At 39.2% G+C, this 22,546-nt stretch overlaps 1 protein-coding gene across 10 annotated transcripts in view; it reads left to right on the top strand.

The window, feature by feature from the left end:
- The first annotated feature begins 37 nt into the window (after positions 1–37).
- Positions 38–22,546, top strand: part of LOC138023726 (3',5'-cyclic-AMP phosphodiesterase 4C-like) — a 72,391-nt gene continuing 49,882 nt past the window's right edge. For 3 of the 10 annotated variants that reach the window (XM_068870777.1, XM_068870769.1, XM_068870772.1), the window contains exons 1-2: positions 6,813–6,958; positions 20,562–20,663. The gene's annotated coding sequence lies outside the window, so the exon portion shown is untranslated. Of the gene's footprint in view, positions 220–1,093; positions 1,254–2,366; positions 2,516–6,812; positions 6,959–13,560; positions 13,701–20,242; positions 20,470–20,561; positions 20,664–22,546 lie in introns of those variants that run through there. The other 7 variants (XM_068870775.1, XM_068870776.1, XM_068870773.1 and 4 more) reach the window with 5 other exon arrangements.

Below are 22,546 nucleotides of genomic sequence, written 5' to 3'. Positions count from 1 at the left end.
CTTTGGGACCGGCGAATCTGGAATAATCGAAGAATCTTACAAAGTTAATGAAAATTTGGTAAGGAGCGAGAAGAGTCTATTAGAAATATCCTCATCAAGGGAAAAGGATTCTGACGAAGGCTTGTTTGCCCGACCAAGAGAAAGAAGAAAACGAAAAGCAAAGTCTGTGGTTAGAGAAACAAGCAAAATTTTGAAAGAAGGACGCAGGCGCTTACGAAGGTAAGAAAATGCTTGGATACGACTTGGTCTTTTCTTTTTCGCGGACTCTGCAATTGTTGGTTTTCACTCACGTGATCAACTGCCATGTTTTTCAACGAAAACAAAAGAAAACATTTGCATAATAATAGAGTTAAATTCCCAGAGGATTTGGTCGGGGCACCAACATGGCTGCCGTTTCTTTGTCTAGGGGCACCAACATGGCGGCCCTGACGTCATGTGAAAACCGAGAATATCTGGCGTGGCATGCCTTGAAAGGCGTGACTCAGTCGTTTAAGGTCGTTGGAAAGCAATCAACAGGGCAAGATGAAACTCTATAGACAGCTTAAAGATTCTCTTGAGCGAATTCAGAGCTACTCTCACCATTGGAAAATTGAGGTTGGCTCAGATTTCGGTTCATAGAATTGTTAAACTTTGCATGGGGTTTTGACCGGTTGATCACTTTCCAGCGATAAAAATTCGGCGGTCACCGAGGTTTTTGAAATGTAGGGTGTTTTTAGTTGGCTTTCGTGTTGACGTGGAGACTTGTTGTGTTTTGCGTCACAATACTGAGTTCATCTTGTTAGCGTTAAGTGGTGTTTCACATGATACCATAATGAAGAGTCGACCTTCTAGAAAAGCATTCGTTTGAAATTTTTAAAACAGGTTTGAGCCACTTTAATATGCAATTGCTGTTAAAGGCTTAGTTTATTGTAGCTAAGTAGCGACGTACTTTAGTTACCATCGCCGACCGACCTTTGTCAGTGTTCCAATTGGAAGGAGGGAGAGCTCTGTTCTCTTCTTAAGGTCAAAATGCATTCACTTACAGGTGACCCTATTCAAACCGCTACTTGTACTGTGTCGCTTCCTCACGATCATGATTCAGTTTCAATTTTGTAATCTGCTGTCGGTACTGAGTTCCTTATATTTGTTCGAGTTGTGAAGTGTTTTATGCTTCGCTAGGTTGCCAGGCCAGCATGCTCCAGACATCACTGTAAATGGAAAAAGTGTGGCAGCAAAGCGATCTGAAAGCATCAATATTGTGTAACGAATCTAAGGTAAGTGGTGCGATTTGGATTTGAATCAATTGTTGAATTTGTCTTCGAATCAGCTCTGCTTGAGATAGTCATGCTCTTGCTAACTAGTGTCGGGTATGCGTGTTGGGTGTTGACGGTTTGCTACATTCGAACGTTTTCGTCATGGTGATGTTTAGTCTGGAATTGATATAAAACGTCAACTTGGATGGTCGGGAACGGCACCATAGCATTTGGGAGAGGGTGGGGGGTGGGTGAGTCGCACACTAGCTCTTATGGCCTAGGCTTATCCCGGTTTAGAGTAGCGTGAAGCGACTGAGAGCATTGCTATTTCTCCTCCCTCCCTGGACGGAATGCTAGTTCATCGCAGGGTTACCCCTGAGCTTTATGTCATCGGTACCCATTTATACAGCAGGGTTGAGAGGGAGAAAGTAGGGAGCAAAGTTTTTTGTCGAAGGAAAGAAAACGGCGATAGAAGCCACTGAGGCCTCGAGGTAGTGACATTCAAGGGACCAGCATTGCCTAAATTGCAGCTTCCAGGTTTTTCTGTTCATCTTTTGTGAGCTAGACGCAGAAATAAGAACACTCGCTTTTCACCAATGTGTTCAGGATTTCATTCCCAGACTCGGTGTTATATGTGAGTTGAGTTTGTTGATTCTCGTCTCTCCTCTCCGAGAGATTTTTTTCGGGTGCTCCGGTTTTCCCCTCTCATTAAAAAAAAAACTTTGATTTCATTTCCATTCTCCCCGGGAAGGGAGTATGATGAGGTAAGAGAGCGAATCCCAGTGCCCCTTGGTAATGATTTGAAATTTATTTTTAAGATTTAGCCCATGCTGCGAAAGTCGTTTTATTTTTTGTTTCCATGACCGCGCGGTCCGCGCGGACCGAGCGCACTAGCTCACCAATGAGTTGTCGTTTTTGAAATAACCACGAAATAGGACACAGAGCTAATAACAGATTTCAAATAATTTTCATCCTAAGAGGGTGTAATACGTGAGATTCGCTCTCTTGCCTCTCGTTTTTCTCTTGTCCCCGATTAGTACTGCACTTGCCTGGCGTTGAAAGTTGAACACTTTAATAAAGTGATTATTATGATTAGTCTCTTGTTTGATAACGAGGTTCCTGTCCTCTTTGTAGAATCTTGCGGAGTCCACCTTACACACACAAATCGAAACGTTGCTGGTCCAAGCGAAGCGGAAAACCACATGTCAAAAAAGGCTCTGCAAGATGTGTTTGAACTCAAGCGGTTTTCTCAGCAGCCTGCTAATTGTTTTCCAGCGCTGGAGGTATTATAAACGATTACTGGAATTGGCCAATTTCGCATACTCACGGTTAGACTGAATCTAGCATGAAATGAGGCTATTGCGGGGGAAATAATTTGCATGTGAAAAGATTCCCCCGCATTAGCCTCCATTTCATGCTCGATCCAAGCCAACCGTTTGAATACAAAACTGGCCTATTAGGCATTGAGTCGGAGTCGCCCTGGTCCATTGTTTAGGGCGATGGATCTGCACGGAGTCGTGCTGGATTCAAATCCCACTTTCACCATTGAATTTTAAATGCAGTGACTCGAACACATTCGATAAATCAAACCGAGATCCGAATGTTGCAAACATAAGGCGATTCCGACTGAGTTCGCAAGCTGTACCCGCTAACTTCTAGATGAGTTGAGGTGTCGAACTTTTAGCATGCATTTATTTTTCATGTGAGAGGTGATAGAGGAAGGCCCGAGCAGCTAAAAGGGGAGGTCCAATGGCATTCTTCACAAATAGTTTTGTCTCTTTTGAAAATTTGGTTACAATTCTCAGGAGATCAGCAACAGGGTTTTATTAGTTCTTTTTAAACAAAGTTTTCGTGAGTTTGTGATTATATAAACTGAAATGTAATAAATCAATTATTCCATTCACATGAAATCACATGAACGCGGGTGCAATTCATGATTTATGTGAACTAGTGATGTTTTGAAAGTACGGCTCATGCAGTTTGAAAACGTGCGAAACATCACGAGTGACCATAAATCACAAAATACACGAGCAAGTTCATACGCCTGATTTTTTTATTTATTATATACAGTACTCAACGAAATTACTTCATAGCTGTTTCCATAGTAACTTCCGTATAGCTCTCTATAACCTATTTTATATATACATTTGTCATTGACCAATCAGGAACGCGATATTCTGTTGAATATATAATAAGAGACTGGCAACGCGACTGGCAACGCGATCTCATGGAAGAAGAGGCTACGGGTAGCCTACACTTTGTTCGAAGGATTTTTAGCCGACTTCCTTTAACTTCACAGTATTTCAGTGGGTCTTTTTTAATGTTACAATATCTTGGTAAATATCTAGATCCAGTTTCAATTCCGTAGTCCGAAGTCCGAAGTCCCACTGACAGTGGGGACTGGAAAAGAGTGAGTTGTTATAGGGACATGTGGCTGGCCGCTGCGCATGCGCTGCTATTCACAAGGTGAAAGCTGCAAATTGTGTGTCCATAGCTGATTTTGGTCATTTGGTCAGTGTCCCCTATTTGCACAGGTCTCTGGGAGATAAGCCAGTAGAAAAAAATTTTAAACAGGGACCTTCGCCTCCAGAGAAATCTCATGATAAATCAATAGTAGCCGAAGCCTCAAAATGACTTTGTGTAGATTACGAACAGTATCATTTTGATATTATAAATATGCTTTGTCTACAGATGCACATTGATTTGAATTTTAGATAAGTTTCTGAGCTTTCGGATGTAGAGTTAACCCCCCTGAAAATACCTAAAACTCTATGCTCGTGGTTGAGAGAAGATTAATCAATTTCCAATTCAATCAACTTGCTTGGTTAATGGCATCATATGAGCCTCAACTTATTGTGCTAGTGGTTTGCTGTTCATATGTTTGTAGTTTTGAGAAGAACGTAAGAATAATAATGGTAGGGCTTAAAGGTTTAGAGAATATGCTACAGGCTTTGGTGTCCATATATCAAGAAACTGCCACACCTCATAAACGGGTTATAATTGCAGATAGGTTCTAATGTGATTTAAATTATGAATAAAATTGTGAAGATTATTGTTTTGGATGATAAGCAAACAAGCAAACCTTCTTTATTAATGACAATTAAATTTGATTATGAATATCTTTAATTGAAAACCTCTTCCTCCTTTATGCATTTAATTTAATTTTTTAAATTCATGTACTTAAACGCATTTAGATGTATTTGCTGTGTGAATTCTTCTGGTTTGCAGTTACAAAAAAAATTGATATTTGACAGTGGTAAAGTGTGACCTTTTAGACTTAATTCATGGTCGTCAAAATTGTTTTATGTAAATAATTACTGTAGACATGCAGCACCTAATATTCATGATACCATTTGATAGAAAATTTGAGGCTAAATTAGTGATCTTGAGGTGTATTTTATTTACCATGATTTTCGTTCGAATTTTCAAATTCTATCATATCTATGCAGATTAGTGAATGGTTAGAATCCGAATGACAACAACAACGCACACATTGCGCACACATTGCGTTCCTATTTTTTTCTGTGTGTACTTCACTTAACCGAAAAAATTGTCTCGCCGTCTGGGAACTTCCTAGTGCAAGGAACGTCCTCCGTTTACGTGAACAATCCCTAAGAGCGAAGATGAACTATAAATTATTGCTAGTACTATACCAAACACATACCTGACTCCATTTTCCAAAATATGCGGCACGAAGAATCAACCCATCCTTGCCCATGTTGAAGGCTTACGGTATCTGATTGAATTAAGCGTGCATATGGTAAATTTAAACTAAGATGTCTGTGCTTTAGCCATTCAACAACACCACACTTTATGAGAGCCCCTGGCTCTAGACAGACGAATTAACATAAGTAAGTCTTGATAGACTAATTGGTTGGCAACGGGTGAAGGGCATCGTCTTGACGAATAGATTAGACCTCCCAGTCGGGTGTTAATTCGTATGTCGTCGTGGCCGATACTCGCTCGTGTTAATTCGACCATTACCAACTGCTATTTGCGACCAGACTAAACTGCTTTCGCTTTGATCTTTTAGAACACGCTTTGGCAGACTTGCTTGTTAGAGAAGTTTTCAAATGGCTGTCGAAAGTAATTACCCGGTTGGAATTGCTACGCTTAAAAATCTCGAGCCAGTTAATCAACCAATGAAAAGGAAACCCAAAACCACAAGCAAGCAAGTTACATGGAATCGCTTCGAATTTGGATTGGTTCGTTGCGCTGTTTTCACCTGCTGTGATTGGTCAAAGTCATTACTTTGACATTTGTTTTACGACACTCAATTGAAAACCGCACTAAACCATTAGGCGAGCTTGTCTTGAAACCTGAATGCAAATCAATCTTGGTTTTTACCCTCGTCACGAGGCCGGCACGTTGGTTGTTATTGCAATGCAATTTCTTTTCACAGAATTTGTATAATAATGAAGTTTAGTTTCCAGTGGAAAGTCTCGTGAACGTTTCGTTTAGTTCCCAGCGGAGAGATTATTGTTCTTGCCAACTAACATGGCCATGCACCATGACGTCACATGTAAACCAGCCATTTTTGAGATCTTCACGAATGTTTCATGAATACTCGCATTTAATACAGAAATCTATTACCCTTATTTCCGATGAAGTCTGTGGACATTTTCCCTGAAAGAGTATGTATTCGGACAAACTTTGGTCCTTTTCTCATAGTACGTGGTAATTGAGAAACTGTCTGTGTTTGCGTCAGCGGGATTGACCTGTCATAACAAGACTTTCATAGAATGCACTTTCAAAAACCCTTAAGCAAAGTTTTCAGTTTCGTTTACTCAGCGATGCGAGTGTCAGGCAAGGGAGAATTTTCCTCGTAAAAATAGGAGCTTTTTTTCCGCAGCGAGATAATTCAGTGCGTAATATTGCTGTTAAGCATAGCGTCTAAAACAAAGTGTAATGGATACTTCCTGTAAGACATTGCTAAATGCCGTGAATATGTAACGAACTATTGCCTTCGGCGTAGCTTTAACAATGATTGGAGTTAAGTTATTGGAATTTTTTTTTTCAAATAATGCCAAAACAAAGCGTTTTTTGAATCAACCGTTGTCATTTGTGTCGTACGTACACCTCGAATTTAGAATTGTCAAAGCACTCATAGCTTATTTCCTCGAGCAAACTTCAAAAACAAAATAATTGCACTGAAATTAGAACATAGACAATGGTCTCGACTGAAGAGCTGTTCTTCATGATCGATGGTCAATTGGTGACAGGATGAAAGTTCAGTTTTTGCCTGTGATTTTGAGCATTCTATCTTTTGCTCGATTCGTCGAGTGTATCGATAGACATCTTGCGCCAGTCCGCCGGTTTTTCGATTCACGTGTCATTCGACGGGTTCATCGACAGAGGCCCTGCATGAAGCAACTCTAGTTTCGGCTTGTACGGTTGGCGCTGTTATTAGCCATTCTGGCGAGGTGAAATTGTGACGTCTTATCATTATGTATTAAACAAACTGATGAATGACAAGCTGAGATCTTCGTTTGGAGCCAGGTCCATTGCGATCGCAAACTTGGCCCATTACATCGCAATAAATGGATTCAGTTGTCATGGTTGATGTTAATAATGCGAATTTGAATTCAAGTGTTTCTCCTGACAGGTCTTTTGTTAGAAAGCAGGTGAATGCCTCGGAGCATTCAGTCGTAGCAGACTCATCTTCACTCTACCGATAAGACGATTTTCGCCCTTGGAATCGCGAGGACAATCATCTTAACCACCAGGTCTGAACTTTTTTTGTCTAATTCAAAACTCACTATAACATTTTTCTTCACTTGTTCGCCTCCGGGTGTCTTAAATGTCCCACCCGGCTCTACTGAATAAGAAGGTTATGCTTTTCTCGCCTTGACCTACAATCAGTACTCGTCACATTTGTTGGAACACCCATCCCCGTTTTCCCGGCCTTCAATGTTGATTTCAAAACTACTAGCAGTTGCCCGGAAAATTCTCAAACAACATTGAATTGTGGGGGAAACGGGATAAGCTGCGATCTTGTAACACGATGATTCTAGACCATTCGTGAAATGTGTTCCCACGAAATGTGTCTCGTATTGTAGCTTACACAAATCGCTCGCAAACCGTTACATGACTTCCCATCATTCGAATCAGATGATTGCTTCAAGTTATCGTTTGTGAGATAAGATTCCGTGCTTTCTTTCGTCTGTTTGCATCTGTCATTACTAAAGAAAGTCCTATTCTTTTTACGTTAATGGCTTTAACATCGTTGTAGCTTAGTATCCATAAAGTAAAACTAAGTGAAATAAATAACAAGCTATAATACCTGAACAATCGGATTTTCAATAAAAATACAAACTTTTCAAACGGTCATTTACGCCTTCAGTGTCACAGTTTTTAATTTCAACTAAAAAAATTGAAAAAAAGCCGAATTTATAGACACACTTTGTTACTTAAATTACTAAATACAAACTGAAAATATCACGTTTCTCGGATTTTCGTGTTGGACGTTTTTGACAGTCGCTGGGTAATCTTAAATCTGTCGTGATTGTACGTGAACGCGAGGCTATATTTTGAATGCAATTTTGTACATTATTTCGGTGGGGCCTTGTACAAAGATATTCAGCTTCCTTCACACTGAATTGTAAGTGGCACTTTTATTCTCTCCACTGAAGTTAACCTATAGATATTTTAAGGTAGTTGTCGGGAAAGGTGTAGCAGTAATTTGCAATACTTGCTTTGCAATATCGTCAATGTCGAATTTTCACAATGATTGGAAATAGGGATATTGCCATTGTCATTTACGCGCGTGTGACGGTTTCGTGTCACACAATTGTCTACTCTTCTCTCTACGACTTCCTTGTTTCATTTTAATACTTGGCAATCCAATTTTAAACTTCCCACGCAGAACTTTGTCAGCTTGAGATCTTTAGGAAACGTAGGCTGCCAAAGTTATTTGTCATCTTAAAAAAATTAAAGGAAAATGATCCTGTTTTCTCCCTCGATTGTTGTCGCAAATTGAAAAGAAATTCTTCCTGTAAAATGCCACAAGAAATCAATCGATGGGAGACGAATTCGTTGTTCCGTGCAAAAAAAAAAACCACTTACACAGCTAAATAGTTGAGGCAGTTTGAGGACTAAAACTTTCGTGAATATATAGTTCGATGTTAATTAAGTCTTTCTTTAGTTGTATCAACAAATATTCAAATTGAATTTCCGTTTGCCGGATCATGGACAAAACAATAAACGATTCTGTTGCTCGCCTCAAATCGCGTGGACTAGAATTTATTTGTATAAGGGTAATATCATTTAAAGTCAGAAGCTTGTTCGCGCATGAATATCGAATAAACATTGCACAGAAACCTATTAGTGCTTTTGAAAGTGAATGGGAATGAAATGGAGAACCTCTCAACTTCTAAAAAAGCACGCTACACTTTTGTGACAGTCTTGTGTTCCATTTTTTCGTTAACTTGCTTACAAACACGTTCTAGGTTTTCTTGCAGATGTCTGATCATGCAGACGTCGCGTATGACTTGTTTCACACCTTTAACGCTGTGTAACTCCGAAGAAGAGACGAAAATGAGTGAGAGGTAATCATTCAAAGTGGAGTCCGGTTTGATTCCAACCAATTGCGTGGACGTCTCGTGCAGATCGTTTTGGAAGCCGAACTTTGAACTTTGAACTTTGAACTTTGCTGTAGACGTTTTGAGATCTTTTTCTCTACATTTAGGAACATTTATCCATTTCTTTGAAAAATTACAGCCAATTGAACATCAATACTAAAAAGCAGTCAAGTGCTTATATATCTCGTGAATAAGTTGTCTAATAGAAATCCGCTTCAACAAATTTTTAACTTTAAAAAAGGCTCCTCGCTGACCATTCTGCCTCGTTCATTTTATGCACTGAAAATAATGTGAACATTCGCGAGCTGTAACTACTTGTACATCGCCTTGGGCTACTGTCTTTTAACCTGTCTTGGATATTGAATAAAAATAGTGTCGGTCAATTAAAGGCACATTAACAAGGTGTTAAAGTAAAGAAAGGCCACAGTCTTCCTAAATTGCCCGCCAGCACTGTAAATTTTCAGTTCTTCATTATGAAGCCTGGTTTCCATATGATCTGCAACGGTCTGCGATCGGTCTGCGACACGATCGCTGGTAGGTCTGCGCCACGTCGCAAACATTGGAAACATCTGTCCCGGCGTCTGCGGCGATCTGCGGCACACGGTCTGGATGATCAGGAAAGTTGAATCTAGTTCTACTTTCCCGACCATTTCGACGCTTCCTACTAAGACAATTGTTAATGGAACCATTTGTCTGAGATGATCTGTATCCTATCGGTAACACGCTGTTGTTCGCCTGAGTGCTAGGGTTACCCTCCTTCAAGGGTAACCCTACCTTCTTAAATGGAAACATTTGCCTCCTGTGCCTCCTGACCGACGCAGACAGCTTCCGATGGTCGCAGACCGCTACAGATCATATGGAAATCAGGCTTTAGGGGTAACGAATGGTATTTGCGAACATGCGAGCACTGTGTTTCATTTTGCGACCACGAGCAGTGACTGAATTTGTCTTGCGAACAGCGGGCACTTGGAGTTCTACTTGGAGCTACTGGGTAAATTTTCCGCTACGCTGCCTTTTATTTAAGTGCGTCTATTTGTCTAAGGCAGCGTTTGCACGAACGCCTTTTCATTTGTAACCGCATCGTTTTCGATGCGTTTACACGTTTTGTTTACACGACACCGATAGAGACAGTTGCCGAAACCCTGTCGGTTATGTTGTGAATACATCTAGTTTTTTGTGGGAAAGCTTAGGAAGTTCCCGGAGTCGGTTAACCCCAAAACAACAGAGGATTGTTCTATTATTTTATCGGATAATGTATGCCGCGGCATGGCTGCGCAGTGTTATTCGCCAGGTATCAATCAACAACACAGAGCTTTAACCTGCGAATGCAGCCACCTCTAATCGCTCCCGGCCGATTTGGCATATGAGAGGCGGCTGAATTTAGTAAAGCGATGTAGCGTAGCATTATTTCTGTACCAAAACATCGACGAAAAACATATTTACGAACTTTCGAGCAATCGAGCAAACTTCAACGAGAATTCAAGCATGCGAGCAATTGCGCCAATTTTGCGAGAACGAGCGAGCACTCGTCTAAAATTTGCGAGCAAATCGAGCAACGGCCAAATTTTGCGAGCACTTGAACATTTGAAGGGATCATTCGGTACTCCCTATTATTCTATTCACCTTTTGGAAAAGCCTTTGACGATTTAGTGTCGATTCACTATGTCAGCTCAGTTAATGCCGGCAAAATTTTAGGTAGATTTATTTACCGGCACGGCGCCATAGTTTCTTGATTGTCAATAGCCCACTTTCGCTATATAAAAATTCAGTCTCAATAGAGCCTCGGGATGATGCCTTTTGTCAAGGACTGATTTTAATATATCAAAAGTGGGCTATTCGAATGGTTTTCTCAACATGCCCACGCATATTTTAGCTACTAGTACGAGATTCAGTAGGAGAGCAAGAAAACAACTTGTCAATTTCCTTATTTTTTAGCGAGTGTTCTCACCACTGCAAGCAAATCATAGATTGTTTTCAGTTAGCTGTGTACGGACAAGGCGTGCGTAGAAAGAACTTATGACATGCTTTACAGGGGCCATATGTTCCATCTGGATGTTTAAATGAACGACGTACATTGTTTCAAGATTTAAAACCTTGCCATTATCTTAGTTTATGAAACGTGATATAAAAAGTATGTTTTCCGAAAAAAAATTGACTCGTATAATTTTCACACATTTTCTGCGTCGAGCTAAGATCACCAGGGTCGCATATTTCTAAGCAGGGTAAGTTGAATCGAGTTGAATACCGTGAAAATCCATAGGTTTGAATCGGACTTTTCCGATGGTTTACGGAATTTACCGGACTTTACCGAGTCTTAACTCTTATCCTGCTCTTCCAGATGGCTTTTCTATCCACTTCATTGAATACCAAATGGTTAGACTTTCAAGTCTTCTCGGATAAGGACGATAAGCTGGAGGTCCCGTCTCACAAATAACTTCCATGTTCATTAGTTCCCTGCGGGACGTTAAAGAACCCACACACTATTCGAGAAGAGTAGGAGATGAAGTTTACGGTGTTGTGGCTGTCCTCTGTGTGTATATGAGTGGGTGGGTATAGCAGGTCCACATCAGCTGAATAGCTGCCAAAACTTCAACCTGCTTTAACAAATAACAAACAAACAAGCCTTAGATTGTGTTTTTGACACCAAATAAAATGGCTGATAACATTTTCTTTTCTGTCTGTTTTTAAAGACTTTGATTCTGCATTTTCTTGCGCCGCAAAGAATGATGATAATAATCCAGCGTTAAAAAAATTAAAGACAGGCATTTTGTTTTAAACTCGATGAAAATGATTGTTTATACCACTGCCAAATTCAATTTCGTTTTTTGTTAAATTTTTTTGTCGTCTCTAAGCGGGAATAATCCAACCCTGCTAGCAGAGCCGTTCTTTTGCTTGCTCCATTTTGACGTTCTCCATCTGGGAGCTTATCTCTTGTAATTTCGTTTTAGTGCAGTTTTCAATTGAGTGTCGTAAAACAAATATCAAAGTAATTACTTCGACCAATCACAGCAGGTGCAAACAGCGCAATAAACCAATCAAAATTCGTAGCAATTTCATGTAACTTGCTCAAAGCGCGGGAAAAATCGCGCGTGCAAGTCGCGAATGGTTTTCCGTTTCATTTGGTTGATAAACTGGCGCGAGATTTTTAAACCAATCACTAATGCCTGGTTCACAGGTACGACGCAAATGCAGACGCAAGAAATGGAAAATTTTTCATTTTCTTGCGTTTGCATTTCACACTTGTGAACCGCGGGTGTAAGTCGTGTAAGGCAAACGCAAGGTGAAAAATACTCGTTCCATGCCTCCGAGGGCGGACTTCCTCCGCCATCTTGGGATACTCAACTGCGCGTGCGTATTTCAATGTGCTTTTGTTCGCAGTCCACGTGTGAACTTCCGTGCTTTTGCGTTTGAATGTGCGATAGAGAATGTCTAAAACTTTTCATATATTTGAACTTCGTTTATGTTATTCCAATTGAAAGTGATCATCGTGGTTATAAAAGAAGCAACTAGAAAAGCTGTAAAGAAGCCTCGATCGGGACACTATAGCCCTTGACGAAGCGATAGGCCATTTCCGAGTTCAAGTCTGCCTCCTTTTTAAAGCGAGTCTAAGTGCGAAGTTTTTGTTATGAAAATTAGTTTTCATTCATATGTAAAGTAGAACTAATTACCATTACAAAAACTTCGAACTTGAAGAGGAGGCAGACTTGAACTCGGAAATGGCCTATTGCGCTGCACTTGGTCTAACAGCTGAAGCAATCAAACCCACAAGGAGCTGTTATCTTGGATACCAGGCGCTCTGTTATCAGCCAATTTAGCGGACCATGGACTAGAGCACTTCATTTGAGATTATATGATGTACTTTCCTGCTGCATATCTATTACCTTTATCTTAATTACCTTGTTTACTCACGCCCTAGTGAAAGTCACGGGACCTTTCTTTGATCCCCTGTTAAATCGTTTATGGCATTAGCACAAGATCGAGAGCCATAAAGTTGAAGGAAAAAACACGCGGCACATACTAAGTGAATGATAAAATCACATCGACTCCATTAACCATCGAAACCCGTGGGTTACAGTATGTACAAGCCAGCCACTCTTTCGACGTCATTCATCCACCGAAACGAAACTCACTCTTTTAGTTTCGAAACAGAGAAAAAGCGATTCGGAAATGGCCGTTTGCTTCTCTTATGGGAAGAAAACCAATTAATGATATCAAAAACAAGAATAGAAAATATTGTTTTCGCGTTCAATTGAACGCTTACTGCTTCCAGCAGACCTAGATCTCGGTAAACAGAATAGCTATTGTTAATATTTGGGATTGCAGAAGCCTCAGCGTGCAGTATTTTCCGGTAAATAGCCCGCTGATTTTATTTTCCTCCGATCAAAATTGCCTCCAACATTTCCATAAATTTGCTTAAAAGCAAATACTTCAGTTCTCGTCGGACTATTAGTGGTAAGTAAAAATTAATTTCGACGAGACGAGGCGATCCTGTATCAGTACTGGAGTTGATTTATACAATGATTGTTAAGTGGCAGAATAAGATAAATTTTGATGTTCTTTGAAGTGAAAGACGTTTTCCTCCTTAGAATTGTCATTAAGAAGATCGTTTCATCCACTAAGCTTCTCAAGATAGATATCTCGCATAATTAAGCCCAGTTGTGAATCATCTGCTGTTTTTTCGTTCTCAATATTATTAATTTTTTCATAGCTATTAACTTTCATGAATTTTTTACCTCTCCGCCTTTGGTTCGACAGATAACAATTCATGATTCAAAGAATATATTGTCAAATGTGCATACGAAGGTTGATTTGCTCAGAACAAGTTTTTCCTCAGCGTTTAGCCTTAAGCGTTTTGTGATCTTTCCTTTTCATAACTTGTTATCGTAAGGTAAGTGAGTTTTTCATCTTGTTTTTTCCACGAAGCTGTTTAGATTAATCGTTATAGCTAAGCTGCCAAGCAGGGTACAACCCGCTTGTAAAATTAACTACGGTGATTTCGCCAAAGTATCGTGAAACGCTTAATATCGAATGCTCAGCTCTAGTTGACAACAATTTCTCTGTGTCACTGTTTAAACTAGTCATACATAAGGCACACAGTGCCTACAATTTCAGTTGATGTGAAATTGAAACTTGCAATTTTTTTCGAAGAATTTTAAGCTGGAAATGTAGAGAAACTTATAGAACATTTACTTTCAAGTTTGTCATTTGTTCTTCTTGTATGAAAGGTATAAAACGTTAGTTCATATTTTCAATGTGTACGTTTTTAACGCCTACGTATAGTATATCGCAGGTCTGCGGAGATTTACACCTTGAAATGTTTTTTTCGACTCGCGTGAGGCTTGTCACTGTTTTTGGTAGCGGATTTTATCCTTTCATGTTGTTAAATTAGTCCTGGATTAACCAAAACTTTATAGTGATAACTTTTTCGCTCTTTAATTTTGGAAATGTTCCTATGTAAACTAATGCGAAGATAACATTTTCCAAGAACATCTCATTTTTAATGCAGTCGACACAACACCTGTTTCAGTGTACTTGTTGTAGTTTCTAGAACCGAATTAAATATGAGCAGTGGAGTTTAATCTTAATGCGCTACCGATCCCAAAAGCTATTAGGATAAATAGTCAAACTTGTTAAAGGATTAATGCAAAAACGTTTTAAATTAGCTGAATGTAATAACAGCTTTTCTGCCTTCGAAGGTCAATTTTCCTGACCTTGGTTTTTCTTGTTGAGTGAATAATTGTGTTCGCGAAAATGTTCATTATCCGCAAAATCATTTGATAGCCAGGGAATTCGCACTCACAAAACTTCTTAATAGCTATCACTGCTCTGAAACTATCCTCTTAAGATGTTTATTAATTTTTTTAAAAATTATATCTTGTATCTTTACTCAATTCGTTGTTTTTAATTTTGTTTTGTATTCCAAGCTGTGCTTCTTTTACTCGTCTTTTGATTGGTTTTTATGCCAAATGTCTCTCGAAGTATTGGTGTTTTTCATTCACGAGATCAACAGCCATGTTTTTCAACGAAAACAGAGATAAACTAAGAATAAAGCCAGGATCCGAGCCAGGATTCGAGCCAGGATCCGAGACCTAACCGAAACCTAACCTAACCTAACCGAGACCTACCCTAACCCTACCTAGACCTAACTAGACTAGAACCAACCTAAATAGACCTAACCTAACCGAGAGATTCGAGAATTAATTGCGGAGATAGCTAATCTTAGCTTTTATTCTTGCTGGAATCCTGTCTGGAAGTTTAGGTATCCTCAGTTTTTTCTTATTAGGTTCTATTCCCGGTGGTGTGGTCGGGGCACCAATTTGGCCTCCTTTTCTTTGTTTAGGAACATCAACATGGCGTCCGTGACGTCATGTGACAACCGTGAATAGACGCCGTTACGTAATGGCGGAGAAGTTTCGGAAATTACTTAAACTGGAGGAACAACACTCCAAATCAACGGATTTGCGGGGTGGTAAACAAAGAAGAAGAGAAAAAAAGCACAATAGTGTATGGTCGTCCAAATGTTTCAATATTCGCTAAATTCTATTCGCTGTCGCTAAACCGCATTCGCTGTCGCAAAAACTCATTTGCTGTCGCTAAAACTCAATAGCTATGGCTAAAACTTATTCGCTGTTGCAAATGTTCCTTCGTTAGCACTGAATTAACTTAATTTGCATTTGCTAAAATAAAAACATAATATTTGCTGACATTTAACAGTATTCGTCACTACTACATCAACTTCGCTGTTGTAAAATACTGTTAGAAACCTCCAAGGCCGACCCTCACACAATTCGTTTCCAGGCCGTCCGGGTATTACGGCCTGTTCAAAGATGACTACCCGAAGGTTCTTAACTTCTGTCTTGCTGTTCGTACGTGTTTTGTCATTGTCTGCACGCAGTGAAGCGGTTAATTTTTAGCGACAGCGAATGAAATTTAGCGACAGCGAATGAAATTTAGCGCTAGCGAATGCAAATTTAGCGATAGCGAATGAAATTTAGCGACAGCGAATGAGTCTTAGCGACAGCGAATGAGTTTTAGCGACAGCGAATGGAATTTAGCGACAGCGAATAGAATTTAGCGAATATTGAAACATTTGGACGACCATAATAGTGTTTCTTTGTAGAAACCGAGTTGCACAAATACCATACATTGTATACATCGTCAACGAGATGGAATAGCCGCGAATAACTTGAGATAATCATGTAAAGGATATTTTGAGTAACGTTTCAGTGGAGGTCGCAATCGTTGATATTAAGGACGGTGCTTCTAATTCAAAGGTATTTTTGCCTCGGTTTATGGTTATGCAGCAATGTAGATCTTAACAAGTGTTATTGAAATCCAAAAAGGAAATTGGGGGTAACCACGCATTTTTCAAAGATAATTGATGAATAATATTTGTAAAAAAGCTTCAAAATACAAAGCAGTGTATGGCGTTCTTTCTCAAATTGAAGCTTAGAATTATCTCTCAAAAATGCTTGGTTACCCCCAATGTTCTTTTTGGATACCAATAATACTTACTAAGATCGATCTACTTTCTCTGCATAATTTTAAACCGCGCAAAAATATCCCTGTATTGGTGAGCATCACCAATAGGAAACTCGATGCGCAGAACGTATGCGCAATAACAATATTAGGCAGGCCAGTGTTTTTCTCTTGTAATTCTTCTGTTCTGTTGCCAACAAGTTTTGACTTATGCTTATGTATTCCCGCGTAACGGATCAAAGTTATAGGAACCTTTCCAATTTGTATCTCAGTTTTCTGTTCCATCTTTCTGTCTTTCACTGAACGCGCCTTAAAGTTACCTTTTTACATAGGGTTTGTAATAAAGGGGCTATGTCAACCAAAATGCCCAAAAAGTAGACTGAAACATTGCAATAACCACTTAAGACTGTTGAACAACATAAAAGAAATACAGTAAAACGAAAGAGACGAATGGATGGACACAAATTAACAAGATTGAAACGGATTGCATTTGGGTAATCTTGAAAAAAGTCGGTCCGACGTTTTTCAAGTTTATGGCAAATTGCCTGGATAAGGCCGTTTTTGCTCAGAATAATCTTTTTTTTGATGCAACGATAATTTACTCAGTAAAAGAATTCCACATAATCCTTTTCGAGATTTACACTCGTGAGTAACTAAAGATTTTCCTTAAACACCCTAAAATCATACTTGATATAATTGATGACCAGAGCTTAGCCTTCCGATTTCAATTGTTGAATTTTGTGTAATGTGGATTTTTGTTGAAAGACTACGCTCTTTTAAATTGAAATGTTTGGGTTCTTTGTATTTATCGTTTTATTATATCCCGGGAGAAAAATTCGATTTGGTGCAAGTTAAAGCACAGTCTTAAATTGAATAATCGTAAAGGTCAACAAATATTTACTACAATTTTTGTTGACGTACTTGCCGCAATGCCCAGCTCCACGGTGATCCTACATCTGTTGGTACGTTTAGTCGCGAAGAGAACATTGCCCCTCCCGAGAATGTTGGCGAAGAGGTTTAAAAGAGCATTTTCGCAATTATCAATAAGGAGGTGCCGGTGGGGAATTTTTAGCCGATCATGACTCGGGAAATTTCCGAAAATGTCCGAGTTCCGATAAAAGGAGTCAAACCTATGATCTTGTTAGTTCGGATACTCACCCTTCGAGGACTCATAGGAAGTATGTCAACTGAAACTAGTTTGGAAGCCAAAGCTCCAAACCGTAATGTAAAGTAGTTCAGTGGTAGAGCATCCGAACTAGTCATCGAAAAGTCGTAGGTTAATCGACTCCTGCAAAGAGTCACTCGGATTTTTTCCGAGTATTCCGCGGAATCACCGCAGAAAGAACACGTCTGTTCATTTCATTCACCGCGGGGTTAACATCATACATCTCTTGGAGTACAATCGCGAATGCGCTCTATTTTGACTATTTAGCTCCTAGCAGAATGGCCAGAGAATTGTCATATGAACCCCACGAGTCTCCTGTAGCACAATGGTCGAGCATCCGAACTAGTCATCGGAAGGTCGAAGATTAATCGACTCCTCCGATGGAGCACTCGGATTTTTTTCCGAGTATCCCCAAGTCACCGGTAGAACGGGACAATTGTCACATGAACCTAGTTAAATGTTTCCGGAAAAGCCGTATGTTCAACTCGTGCAATGAGATTAACATGTTTTTTCCGTGTTCGCCCAACGAGTTATCAGCGATGAGAAGTCCATTCGTACAAACTCAACACTACTGGGTCTATGTAACGTCGTGTTCACCGATCAAGCTGCAAGAGTGACCATTCTCAATCCCACGGGCAATAGTTTCTCATGCAAGGCTTGTGTTTAGCTGGAAAGGTCTGGTTTCACGGGAAAAATCATTCTCAAAGTATGGGAGGCGCGGTGGCCTCATCGTTACTGTGCTCGACTCCGGATCGAGTGGTCCGGGTTCAAGTCCTGGCTGGGGACATTGTGTTGTGTTCTTGGGCAAGACACTTTACTCTCACGGTGCCTCTCTCCACCCAGGTGTATAAATGGATACCGGGAAACTTAATGCTGGGGGTAGCCCTGCGATGGACTAGCATCCCATCCAGAGGAAAGTAGAAATACTCCTAGTCGTCTCGGTCTGTAAAAACGCCGTTCAAGTGCAATGAGCTCCTGCATCGATTAATAGGTAGTTTCCACGTTACGTCATCGCCGCCATGTTGGTTGACGAAAACAAAAGTTCTCTCATTAGCTCCTTTTGTTCTTCCGCCAGCCAATTGTGCATAGCAGAATTGTCGCCTGTATCTCTAGAGATTGGTTGCAAACCGCCTTTACATCTTTTTGTTTTTTTAAAGGAGGATTATCACGTTTATTAGGTTACGCATCGAAAAAGCGTGACGTAGCGACCAAATTACCTCAAAAGGTTTCTGTCTTGTGGCACAAAGAAACTCGTCTCATACTTTTAACATTTTTTCAGAGAGATGGTTTTCGGGTCCACGTTTTTTAATTTTCGCCGTGTATGTAACTTTGTTTTGAAGAAAGCATCTTGGCTTCAAATGAATCGTAGTTTTCGCTTATTAATAGTAAATGCACGTGGTTAAGAAATAACTTCTGGCGCCCATATAACAAAGGGATTATTGCACTGAAGAAAAGCCTGTAGCATATTTGTTATATAATTTTGTCGTACCTGTTGAAGCTATTAACAAAGACATTACGGAAGCAATTGATTATCTCTTTTTTGCATGCAGGTTTAAGACCATTGTTATAACTTTTCGTCATAATTCACGGAGTTAAAACCCCAAAGCCTTTCAGTTAATTCTCGAATGTCGAAGTTAATTTATGACAAAACTGGATGAGCCAAAATACGTTACAGACGATTTTAGGCGAGCGTCCATTTTTAAATGTAATTTTATTGCAAGCCGCATGTTGAAAATTCGGAATTTTAGTTTGACATATTATCATTGAATGACTGTCACCTGCGCCGCAAATTAAGGCAATCGAGCTTTCATTTTCGGCACAGTTCTGTGCATATTTCATGCAGGCTTGCTGGTTGTAGCTGGGTTACTCAGATCGTTCATAGCCAAGCTTTAAACCGTGAACGTTATTAAATGTTAATAATTCTATTTTGTCGATGGTAGAGTTTGCAAGCTATAGTATTTTTAAGTGACCGCGGGTGCATTAGCCTGGAAACCTTCATTATCATTGGTGTGCGACACCCATGGACCGTTGACAATCGATAGACATGCCAGCGAAGTTCAAAACACTCCACTTGGAGATAGTAGAAATATCAAATATTCAAATAAATTCTAATATCATCGCAACAAGGCTTTTTAGTAAGTACCCCTTATTACGTACAGGTGTATGACGAGGGCTTTCTCCATGTTAAAGAGATTAAAATTGCGATTTTGTGTGTTAAATTATACATGTGGTTTCGGTTGGACGAATTACAAGAAAAGTAAATTGTGTGGCAGTTAGTTATTGCGTAGAATCATAACTATGGTAGAATATAACATATGGCTTTTGAGTGTCTCAAAATTTGCATTTTTTCCGGATATTTGACTGAATTTGGGCTTTTTAATGTCACCCAAATGATTTTGTTACAACTTAAACTTGAAGAGTTTACCAAAAAAAATCTTTTAAGTATTTCTCTCTGTCTATAAAACCAATGGGATTTTGGAAAAATAAAATTGTTACGTTTTATCTTATTTTTTAAACTCTAGTTTCGGCATTTTAGCTTAGTATGAATTCGAATCGGCGTTCGACCCAATTGCGATTTAGACACCCTCTATCCTGAATTCAATGTCTGCCACTTTTTTTAAGTTTCCACTGAGACAGACGCTCTTCATAGTATCACGTCAGAGAACACATTTTTATCTTTTTCTTTCTCAGAATTTACAAGACAATTCCATTAAACATAAGTGTTATGTTTACTTCGTAAAAGCCGACGTTTTTCGTCATTAATATTTATGACCTCCAGTTACTTTGTAGCTCGGGGGCCTGATAGTGCTTCCTCTGTAAGCGTCAAATCTGTGGTTTCTCGGCCGGGTATACTTCTTGTAAATGATTATCCAATTTGCATCTGTAAACGAAAATTAACAATTTAAGTTTTGCTCGTTGTTGCGCGATGAAAGAATCAAACCCGGAAAGCTTGTTTTTCTTATCGAAGCAAGATGAAGTTCGCTCATTAAGTCCCGAATGGCAGCCTTTTTAGGTAAGCCCATATGGGTCTTCAACAGAATTCTATTGGGCTTCATCTTGTGCAACGAATTTAAAGTGTTACAATTTCTTCATTTTTAATTCTAGTGTAAAAATTGCTGGTGAAGATTGCAAGTTTATCCCTTGAAAACTGGTAAAGGCAAGAGAGATATTTTGCGCAAAGGAATATTAAGTATCGGATCAGTTGAGGTGAGTTTCACTTTTGGTTAGAGTTTGGGCTTATATGTAGTGTGCGTAACAAATGATTTAAAGATCAAATGCATATCTTACATACGAATATAAAGATTATGGAAGTTGACTGAATTGTAATATGCAATTTGCCAGGGCAAGAATACCTTTGAATAACCGAATAAGCAAAGATGTATTTACCCTTATCTTTTGAGCAAGTAATGATATTCATAATGTATGTTTTCCCGGTTCGAAAGTGGTTCGCATCGGTCATTTTTGTGTTAAAATATATCGAAACTGAACAATCCCATTGGAAAATAATCATTAAGAGCCTCATCTGAACCATTCGATGGCGTTTACAAATACATTCTTCTATTATTTAATCTTCGTTTTCATTTTATGTAACCAATATATACCGAGGGAAAGTTCCACTGACAAGTCAAGGCTCCACAATTTTGTATCTGACATCACACCGTTTTACTAATTCACCCGGCACAAGATGTGGTTATTGACAAGAAGGTAGAAGATGATTATCGAAAAGAAGCTCACCCGACCTGACATTGTTTATTTAAAACGATAATTAGGTCTCTTTGGGTTCAGGGATCGTTTGCACCTTGGTCAAATATTTTTTCATTCTACATTTTATCTCGCATAAATTTTCTTTTAACTGTTGGGCACATCCGTTGTTTTCTGTTTTTTCGAAAGGAAATAAAAACATATTTAACCCAATACCAATGAACTTTGCTTTACATGAATAATATATCAATATAAAATTGTTTGAATTCGTCGTTATGAATAGTGTTTTTCATATCCCTCGGCGAATTTCAAGTCAATTTTCCATTAACACTCAATAGTGTGTTCAATGGCACTTCTCGCCTTAGCTGTGTTTACAGAGTCCGTCATTCTTTATAGACCGTAGCTCTGCAGAAGTCCAATTTCCTCACCACTGGGGATTTTTATGGATTTAGAATTCACCACGGAGCTGGATAAATATTTTTCTTAATCATTTACAGGTGAAAGCCAGCAGTCGTAAAATTTCGAAACTTTCAACGAACAAAATTGCTTCACGTTTCTTTGTAATACGTCATGCCCTAGTCACGAATTATCACAACTGGAACCACCACAAGTTACCGCAAAGAAAACACAACATCCAACATTTCAGTACCAAAATGTTCCCAACGTTCTTCCATCTCAGCTATGTACATTCAAGTTTATTATAGAATTCCACTCTTACATTATTCTTTTGTAAAAGTCCTATCGCATTAGTTTCAATCTTAAAAATGTTGTCACTAGACAGTTTTACTGCACATGTGTGTGACATAGCCTAGTTGTCCCTTGAACAAAATGTTCTTAACGTTGTAAATCGGTTCTAAACTAGTAGTTATCTCGGATTATCGAAGTGCTTTCGGGGGTCTCTTTGGAAGCAAATGAGAAGGGTAATATTGGCATCAAGGCTGACATGTTGATCATTTCCGGGTTCAGTTCAACTTCTTTTTCACAGTAATTAGTTCTACTTTTCGTTTGAAAGTACTGTCATATACATGAGCAAGATTTGTGAATCATTAAATCCAGCTTGGTAGTGGTCTGTACTAACAGTTTGATTCAGTCAGTGCTCTTCCTCCAATTTAAATTGACAGCTGTCACGACAACAACCCAGCCTGTTGCCTTCCAGGGAATTTAATTTGAAAGAAGCTATCGTCTTCTCTCTCCTAAAATCAAGTTAAAGGTTACACACAAAAGAAAAAAAAAAGAAACATATACCGGTAGTGCTAACATAAACATAGCCTGTCTATCATTTCAAACTATCTAATCGACTGGTGCTGTTGGATTAAAATCTTTGATGAAAATGTTCACCTACGAAAATTAAACAAAACATTTCTTTTTTCTCTGACAAGTCTCCGCAG

The sequence above is a fragment of the Montipora capricornis genome, chromosome 11 (assembly GCF_036669925.1).
Source record: "Montipora capricornis isolate CH-2021 chromosome 11, ASM3666992v2, whole genome shotgun sequence".
NCBI lineage: Eukaryota > Metazoa > Cnidaria > Anthozoa > Scleractinia > Acroporidae > Montipora > Montipora capricornis.
The sequence above is the reverse complement of the archived record's forward strand: the minus strand, read 5'-3'. Positions and strand labels throughout refer to the sequence as shown.